The sequence below is a fragment of the Lithobates pipiens genome, unplaced genomic scaffold (assembly GCF_037356315.1).
Source record: "Lithobates pipiens isolate NorthernLeopardFrog02 unplaced genomic scaffold, aLitPip1_a1.2 Scaffold_84, whole genome shotgun sequence".
NCBI lineage: Eukaryota > Metazoa > Chordata > Amphibia > Anura > Ranidae > Lithobates > Lithobates pipiens.
Window position 1 is genome coordinate 136,834 of NW_027507908.1, and position 10,141 is coordinate 146,974.

Here is a 10,141-nt window from a genome sequence, read left to right on the forward strand (position 1 = left end):
CCATATGTCTTCCACTCTGCTCACTCCTCCAGATCAACCACCAGATCCCTCTACTCTGATCACCCCCCCATATGTCTTCCACTCTGCTCACTCCTCCTGATCCCCCACCAGATCCCTCTACTCTGATCACACCTCCAGATGTCTTCCACTTTGATCACACCTCCAGATACCCCAGCAGATTCCTCCATTCTGATCACACCTCCAGATCCCCCATCAGATATCTGCACTCTGATCACACCTCCAAATCCCTCCACTCTGCTCACACCTCCTGATCACACCCCCAGATCCCTCCACTTTGATAACACCTCCAAATCCCCCCCCCCAGATCCCTCTTCCACTCTGATCACTCCTCCAGATCCCTCCACTCTGATCACACCCCCAGATCCCTCCACTCTGATAACACCTCCAGATCCCCCACCAGATCCCTCTACTCTGATCACACCTCCAGATGTCTTCCACTTTGATCACACCTCCAGATTCCCTCCACTCTGATCTTGCCTCTAGATCCCACCACTCTAATTACACCCTCCCAGATATCCCCTCCCCCATCACACACACAATCCCTCTCATCGGTCCTGCAGCACCAGGGACAGGAGGTGCTGCAGGACCGCTGGCTACCTACCCCACTGCCTCCCCTGACCGTCCGTCCCTGCCTCACTCCTACCAGACGCGGTGTGGAGGTTGGAGTCGGTCTGCTGCCCGGGGCTGCCGGTGAGATCAGAGACAGGAGCTCTGGTGATGGTTGTGGAACTTCAATAGGTTGATTTGAAGCACATTGTTGAGCACAAGGGGCAATTTTGTGTGAATTATAGAAGCACAGAGACGCTTTAGTATTTATGAAATAGATATTTATTTAATTATTGTTCATCAGTTGGCAACACAGTAACATTATTCATATTATGAATGACACATTTATCTGATTGGTGATAATTGAAGCACTCAGTCATTATTCTTTTCATGAGCCATATATATGTATTTCTGTACCTTTTATGAATCGTCTATGTTTATAATGGGTGTATGATTTTGTCTTTTTTTTTTTTTTTTTGGTGGTATTTAATCACCATTGGGTATTACATTTTTTTTCTAAACAAACAAAAATAGACCGAAAATATTGAAAAAATAAAACTTTTTCTTTGTTTCCGTTATAAAATTTTGCAAATTAGTAATTTTTCTTCTTCACTGATGGGCACTGATTGGCACTGATTGGGGCTGCACTGACGATCAGTGTAAACGTCCCCTGTCACTGGATCACCGGTTATCGGCTTTCCTTTCCTCAGACAGTGACAGTGCTGAGGAAAGGTAAATGTTGATAACCGGTGTTCTGGCAGATAGTGTCCTGCCATCATATAGTGTCCGCCCCCTACTGCGCATGCTCAGTACGGGGCAGAAGAGGCTTTGGAAAAATCTCCGAAGCTGAACGGTGAGTGGAGGAACCGTGAGTGGAGGTGGTAGCCCCACCATCCAAGCGGACATAGGGTTGTGAAAATTAGAGGGCCCCTCGCGGGCGTGCTTCGCTCGCCACGCTTCGGGCTCGGCCTCGCTGCGCTCAGCTCTTTTATATTCCTACTCTATCTCCACTTGGATGGTGGGGATAGAACCTAGACTCACGGCGCAGGCCCGCCACGCTTCGGGCTCGGCCTCGCTGGGCTTCGGGCTCGGCCTCGCTCGCCACGCTTCGGGCTCGGCCTCGCTGCGCTCAGCAGTATATTCCTACTCTACGTCCACTTGGATGGTGGGGATAGAACCTGGACTCACCGCGCAGGCACCGTTCATCCTCTGCTATTTTCGGAATCTGTGTTGCTGTGTACTGTGCATGCGCAGTACACAGCGGACACTATCCGATGGGGGACCATATATGATAGGACACCGGCAATTGTTTCCATGTGAGAAGCTGTGATTGGACACAGCTGAACACATGGTAAAGGGCCGCTCTGATTGGCCCTTTTCCTCGATTTGTGATCAGCTGTGTCCAAAGGACGCAGCGATCACAGAGCGTGCCCCTCAGAGCTCGTGGCAGGGTGGGGTTCTGGGAGGACGTCAATAGATGCCCTCAAAGAACTGGGCGACTGTGCTGTAGCCATCATTCGGCAAATGGTTAATCTTACTGATCCTCTAATTGTATGCTTTCTTCCATTGTGACTCTGCTCCTGCTGTACCCAGTAGTTTTCGACACCTCTTCGTTAAACAGATTCTCTATCAGCTCATGGAATGTCTTTCTTACTTTAGTCTTCATAGCTTTGCCCAAGAGGACATAGAGAACGGGGTTGATACAACTATTGGTTTCGGCCAAGGCTTGTGAGAAAAGGTCCAGAATGGTCACCACGAGGTTGTCGAAGTACAGCACTATAATTCCCATTATATGGTAGGGAGCCCAGCTCACAAAAAACGCTACGGCAATGCCAAATACCACTTTGGTGGTCTTGTTGCCCGCCTTTACAAACCTGGTCCTTTTCAACTTGAAGGCCAGACAAGCATAACTGCCAGAGATGATTAAGAGGGGTATGAGAAAGCCAAAAATCATGCGAGTAACTGTAACTGTCTCATCTGGAAAAGTCACATGGGTTTCCACGTTCATGTCACTTCCATTACTGTCCTGAAGGCCACCTTGTTGGTATCCACATAGTGTTAGGTTCTTCTCTATGTAGGTGGTTCTGTAGAGGACAGCGGGTAGACACATCAAGAAGGACAACATCCATATAGCCAAGCATGTGATCCAGGCCATTCGTAGGTTGCAGTGGTTTCTGGCCCACACGGGTTGGACAACCAGGATACAGCGGTAAACGCTTATCGCCACCAGACTGAAAACACTGGCAAACATGGTGAAGATAACAATGGAGGGTAACATCTTGCAGAGGGCGGGACCGTACAACCATTCCTCATAGAAGAATTGGGCTATGAAGAATGGGAAAGCCAGACAGCAAGTCATATCGGCCAGAGCAAGGTTCCAAAACCAAATGTTCATCACTGTCCACTTCATCTTCATACCAATAACCCAAAGAACCAGAAAATTGCCAGGAATGCCAACAACAGTCGTGATAACCATAATTAGGATGGTGAACACATGTTGGTTTGAATCCATGGATGATGATTCCGTATCACTTGCATTCAACATTCTGGTTTCCTGTAAAGACAACAGGATTAGCTGGAGATAAGTGAACTTTATCTACTCAGTCTTGTCAGAATCTCATCATTCTAAACTAGGGTTGCACCAACACCGGTATCAGTATCGGTGCCGATACTAAGCATTTGCACAAATATCGGTACTTGTGCAAATGCTCCGATACCTGAAACTAGAGCTGGGGAAAAAAATCGATTTAAATCTTGAATCAAGTTGAGAGGTCAAATCGATTCAAAATTTAAGCAAATCGATTTTTTTTTTCCACCACCGTGTCGTTCCTGAGGTGCTGCGGGCAGGATTTTTTAATGCGAGGCCTTGGCTTTGGCCTAGTCCATGAGACCGGATGCCGCGGACTAGGCCCAAACGCAGAGGACTAGGCCGAAGCCCCGGCCTCGCCTAAAAACTCCTGCCTGCAGCTTCCCAGGCGCGATGTCTGCGGACAGGAGTTTTTAGGCGAGACCGTGGCTTCAGCCTGGTACGCGAGGCCGGGTGCCGTGGACTAGGCCGCAGCCACGGCCTCGCCTAAAAACTCCTGTCTGCATCTCCCCAGGACTGGCGCTGACACCGCGCCGCTCCTGAGGAGCTGCGGGCAGGAATTTTTATGCAAGCCCTCGGCTTTGCCCTAGTCCGCGAGACCGGACGCCGCAGACAAGGCCGCGGCCACGGCCTTGCCTAAAAACTCCTGCCTGCAGCTCCCCAGGACCGGCGGTGTCCATAAAAAAAAAAGACTTGATTTGAATCATGAATCAAGTTTTTTTATTTTTCTAAATCGCAGATTATTATTTATTTTTTTAAGAAAATCGCCTAGCTCTACCTGAAACCGATATTTTCAGGCTCGGTTCTATCAGCTGTCAGTGGGATTCCCCCACTGACAGCTGTTTACAAGGCATCTCCCCGTTCAGCCTCCCCGTGAGACGATCGCGGGCATCCCCACGGCGATCGAGTCCGTGGGACCCGCGACCGTACTCACGGGGGTCCCCGACCGGCACGTGAGTGCGCCGCCGGCGGTGAGCACGCGATGGCAGGGCGGCATATAGAAATGGACGTGCCTGTACGCCAATATGCCTGCCCGTGCCATTCTGCCGACGTACAGCGGCGTGCGCTGGTCGGGAAGTGGTTAAGGAAAAAAACTTACATTTAAATGCCCATCAATGCAACCTTATCAGTGTCCATTTGTAGCCTTGTCAGTGTTATTTTCAGCTGTGCGAGAACGAGAACGGCTGAAAGCAGGACATCCGGCTCTGTATCTCGGCGGCTTTCGGCCATCCTCGGCAGCTTTCGGCCACTCTCGGCCGTTCTCTGCAACTTTCAGCCATTCTCGGCCATTCTCGGCAGCCTTCGGTCACTCTCGGCCATTCTTGGCAGCTTTCGGCCACTCTCGGCCGTTCTCGGCAGCTTTCGGCCACTCTCGGCCGTTCTCGGCAGCTTTAGGCCACTCTCGGCCGTTCTCGGCATCTTTCAGCCGTTCTCGGCAGCTTGATTTAAAATTGGCTTATAGGACATGGCGGTGCTCTACCACTAAGACTCCCACAGTACCATCCTGTGATGGAGCCTTGGTAAACTTTTTGATACAGTTGTCAGTAGGTATCAGTAATTGGTATCGGCGAGTACTAAAAAAAAATTATCGGTACTCGTACTTGTAAAACAAATGGTATCAGTGCATCCCTATTCTACACCCATGTTAGCAGGCGGTAGTTCATCATCTACCATCACAATGTTTGTCACATATAAACATGCTATTGATGTTTAACCACCTATCGCTGTGCATTAATAAATGGCAATAAATGGTAAGTGGATGGACATTTTTGGAACGCTGTTAAAAAACGCAATCTGTTAACGCCTCGTGCACATGCCGGGCGGGGACACAATATGAAGCTGCAGACTGGAACGCACTAGTGGATTCACGATGGACCTTTATTCATTTATTGTTGGCGGGCAGCTGACACACAGGCACCCCGATGTATGGGGGGCGTCACAGTGAACTTCCTGGTTTAGAGGCACATATGCATGTGTCCTCTCGCTGATCTGTGCTGTGATTGAACTCAGCACGAGGTTGTCAGCAGGTTACAGCCAATCATTTTGGCTGTATACCTGCAGATCGGCTGTGGCTGATCACAGCATACAGATCTGGGTGCTTGTAAATTTCTCCCTGCTTTAGGTTAGCGCTCAGAACTGAAAGCAAGGTGATATAAAGTGATATAAAGTGATATATAGAGGAATCGGGACCTCCTTCCTCCCGCTGGTGACCCCTCTAGTGATATAAAGATCTATATAGAGGAATCAGGACCTCCTTCCTCCCGCTGGTGACCCCTCTAGTGATATAAAGATCTATATAGAGGAATCAGGACCTCCTTCCTCCCGCTGGTGACCTCTCTAGTGATATAAAGATCTATATAGAGGAATCAGAACCTCCTTCCTCCCGCTGGTGACCCCTCTAGTGATATAAAGATCTATATAGAGGAATCAGGACCTCCTTCCTCCTGCTGGTGACCCCTCTAGTGATATAAAGATCTATATAGAGAATCAGGACCTCCTTCCTCCTGCTGGTGACCCCTCTAGTGATATAAAGATCTATAAAGAGGAATCAGGACCTCCTTCCTCCCGCTGGTGACCCCTCTAGTGATATAAAGATCTATATAGAGGAATCAGGACCCCCTTCCTCCTGCTGGTGACCCCTTTAGTGATATAAAGATCTATATAGAGGAATCAGGACCTCCTTCCTCCCGCTGGTGACCCCTCTAGTGATATAAAGATCTATATAGAGGAATCAGGACCTCCTTCCTCCTGCTGGTGACCCCTCTAGTGATATAAAGATCTATATAGAGAATCAGGACCTCCTTCCTCCTGCTGGTGACCCCTCTAGTGATATAAAGATCTATAAAGAGGAATCAGGACCTCCTTCCTCCCGCTGGTGATCCCTCTAGTGATATAAAGATCTATATAGAGGAATCAGGACCCCCTTCCTCCTGCTGGTGACCCCTTTAGTGATATAAAGATCTATATAGAGGAATCAGGACCTCCTTCCTCCTGCTGGTGACCCTTCTAGTGATATAAAGATCTATATAGAGAATCAGGACCTCCTTCCTCCTGCTGGTGACCCCTCTAGTGATATAAAGATCTATATAGAGGAATCAGGACCTCCTTCCTCCTGCTGGTGACCCCTCTAGTGATATAAAGATCTATATAGAGGAATCAGGACCCCCTTCCTCCTGCTGGTGACCCCTTTAGTGATATAAAGATCTATATAGAGGAATCAGGACCTCCTTCCTCCTGCTGGTGACCCTTCTAGTGATATAAAGATCTATATAGAGAATCAGGACCTCCTTCCTCCTGCTGGTGACCCCTCTAGTGATATAAAGATCTATATAGAGGAATCAGGACCTCCTTCCTCCTGCTGGTGACCTCTCTAGTGATATAAAGATCTATATAGAGGAATCAGGACCTCCTTCCTCCTGCTGGTGACCCCTCTAGTGATATAAAGATCTATATAGAGGAATCAGGACCTCCTTCCTCCTGCTGGTGACCCTTCTAGTGATATAAAGATCTATATAGAGGAATCAGAACCTCCTTCCTCCCGCTGGTGACCCCTCTAGTGATATAAAGATCTATATAGAGGAATCAGGACCTCCTTCCTCCTGCTGGTGACCCCTCTAGTGATATAAAGATCTATATAGAGAATCAGGACCTCCTTCCTCCTGCTGGTGACCCCTCTAGTGATATAAAGATCTATAAAGAGGAATCAGGACCTCCTTCCTCCCGCTGGTGACCCCTCTAGTGATATAAAGATCTATATAGAGGAATCAGGACCCCCTTCCTCCTGCTGGTGACCCCTTTAGTGATATAAAGATCTATATAGAGGAATCAGGACCTCCTTCCTCCTGCTGGTGACCCCTCTAGTGATATAAAGATCTATATAGAGCAATCAGGACCTTCTTCCTCCTGATGGTGATCCCCCGCCGATTGTGAGCCTGTGGGCGGCTTTCGGCCAGCCTCAGCCATTCTCGGCAGGTTTCGGCCACCTTCGGCCATTCTCGGCAGGTTTCAGCCGCCTTTGGCCGTTCTCGGCGGGTTTCAGCAGCTCCCGTGCCGAGAATGGCCGAAGGCGGGCAAAGGCCGCCGAGAACAGCCGAGAGCGGCCGAAAGCTGCCGAGAACGGCCAAAGGCAGCCGAAAGCAGGACATCCGGCTCTGTTACTAGGTGGCACCATTTTTAAATGGCAAAGCTGAAAAAGACCCTGACAAGGCTACATGACAAGGCTGCATGACAAGCAGGGGCGGACTGACCATTCGGGCACTCTGGCACTGCCCTAGGGCCCCATGCCACCAAGGGGCCCCATCAGGGTTGCCAGCCTCAATAAAACCAGGGACGGTATTTAAAAATCTGTGTTTTTTTAAAGATCCCAAGATTATAGCTGCCCATCTCTCCAGTACCTTTTCAGTGTGTGTATGTGTATTCTGTGTGTGTATTCTGTGTGTGTATATTGTGTGTCTGTGTGTGTATACTGTATGGCCATAATCTATTGCCTGGGGGGCCCCATAATCTCCTATTGCCCGGGGGCCCCATAATCTCCTATTGCCCGGGGGCCCCATAATCTCCTATTGCCCGGGGGCCCCATAATCTTCTCCTATTGCCTGGGGGGCCCATAATCTATTGCCCGGGGGCCCCATAATCTTCTCCTATTGCCCGGGGGCCTCATAATCCCCTATTGCCCGGGGGCCCCATAATCTCCTATTGCCCGGGGGCCCCAAAATCTATTGCCCGGGGGCCCCATAATCTTCTATTGCCGGGGGGCCCATAATCTTCTCCTATTGTCCGGGGGCCCCATAATCTCCTATTGCCCGGGGGCCCTATGAGTTGTCAGTCCGCCCCTGATGACAAGGCTGCATGACAAGGCTACATGACAAGGCTGCAAATGACCATGACAAGGCTACATGACAAGGCTACATGACAAGGCTGCATGACAAGGCTACATGACAAGGCTGCATGACAAGGCTGCAAATGACCATGACAAGGCTACATGACAAGGCTACATGACAAGGCTACATGACAAGGCTACATATGACACTAACAAGGCTGGAGATGGACACTGATAAGGCTGCATTGATGTGCATTAAAATGTTTTTTCCTTAAACTTCCCTCCTAAAAGTTTTTTTTCTCTTAAAATTCCCACCTAAACTTTGGGTGCGTGTTATATGTCGGCGCATGTTATACGCCAATAAATATGATATATAGAGGAATCAGGACCTCCTTTCTGCTGGTGACCCCTCTAGTGATATAAACATCTATATAGAGGAATCAGGACCTCCTTCCTCCTGTTGGTGACCCCTCTAGTGATATAAAGATCTATATGGAGGAATCGAGACCAGCTTCCTCCTGCTGGTGACCCCTCTAGTGATATAAAGATCTATATAGAGGAATCGAGACCACCTTCCTCCTGCTGGTGACCCCTCTAGTGATATAAAGATCTATATAGAGGAGGGATATGCAATTAGCGGACCTCCAGCTGTTGCAGAACTACAAGTCCCATGAGGCATAGCAAGACTCTTGACAGCCACAAGCATGACACCCAGAGGCAAAGGCATGATGGGACTTGTAGTTTTGCAACAGCTGGAGGTCCGCTAATTGCATATCCCTGATATAGAGGAAACGGGACCTCCTTCCTCCTGCTGGTGACCTCTTTAGTGATATAAAGATCTATATAGAGGAATCGGGATCTCCTTCCTCCTGCTGGTGTGATCCCCCAATAATTCTACTAGCTGTCCCCGCTGCCTACTCACACTGTTTTCTCATTTTGCAATCATCTGAAATGTTCCCGCCCCCCCCCCCCAAATATTTTTATTCTGTAGTTCTGGCTAACATTGCACCCCCATCAATTTACTTTATCAAAGGATTCTTGTCCCCTAAGTCTTTATTTTTCACATTCAGAAACACTGACCTGCTGTTTCCACTGTTTTAAACAATCTTCCAGCAATGCCAAATTCCATGTTCCACCAGCAACATCAGCCCTACTACAAACCATTTTGTAATCAGCAAAAATACATACCTTACCCGCCGAGCCTTAGAGACAGATAAATAGAACGGACCTAGTACAGAGCCTTGTGGCACACCACTAGTGGCTGGTCTCTCTTCTGAATGTAATCCATACACAACCAAACTCTGATATCTACCCTTTACCCAACCGCGTCCTCTACTGACCTGTTGGTGGCGTCTGCAGCAGATCAGAAGAATCTTCTTGAATGGTATCGGGGTAATCTGGAGCTTAGTAACCAAATGGCAGCTGCATCTGCCTAAACAGTAAGTCCAGATACTATCAATGGTGCAAAAGCTTCATCCCCCACGGATCTAGAAAATAGTACAAGGTAGCGGCTCGCAGGGAACTCCGAGAATGTCACAAACTCAATGCGACTCACATCCTCAAACTAGTAAAGCGAAAGAAGAGATGAGCCAGATAGACACATTGTAGTAAAAGTTGAAAGTCACACAAGTCTTCGAATAAACTAAACTTACCTTTGCGCAACTTCCTTTCTGAGTTACTTTAAATATAGGCACTTAGAAAGAAAAACAATTGCATCACTGTAAGTGGTTTGTAGGTGGGGTGCAACGTGGTGTGGTGACAATAATACACACAGTCCCAGTATGATAATAATAATAATAATAATAATAATAATAATAACAATAATAATAATAATAATAAATCGTAATGAAATAATGCAGTCAGTTCACAAACACCCGGTGAGAAGGCGGCCATGCCCGCAGGAAGCAGGTTTCAGCCAAACTGCCAGTCTGTAGAGAGGGGCAGAAAGCGGCCCGGCAGTCTTGAGCCCAAGCAGACAGATGTCCAGAGAAGTTGCGAGAAAAAAAACTTCCTAGTTGTATTAATTAAATATATCAAATTTACGAATGAACAATCAGGACACAAACTTCCGTGAGCTACCAAATAAATAATAATATTATTATTATTATTATTATTATTCAGGATTTATATAGCGGCAACAGTTTGCGCAGCGCTTTACAATATGAGGG

General features: G+C 48.1%; 1 pseudogene; it reads right to left on the minus strand.

The window, feature by feature from the left end:
- Window positions 1-1,715: 1,715 nt before the first annotated feature.
- On the minus strand, window positions 1,716-9,564 carry LOC143973592 (C3a anaphylatoxin chemotactic receptor pseudogene; annotated as a pseudogene).
- Window positions 9,565-10,141: the final 577 nt, after the last annotated feature.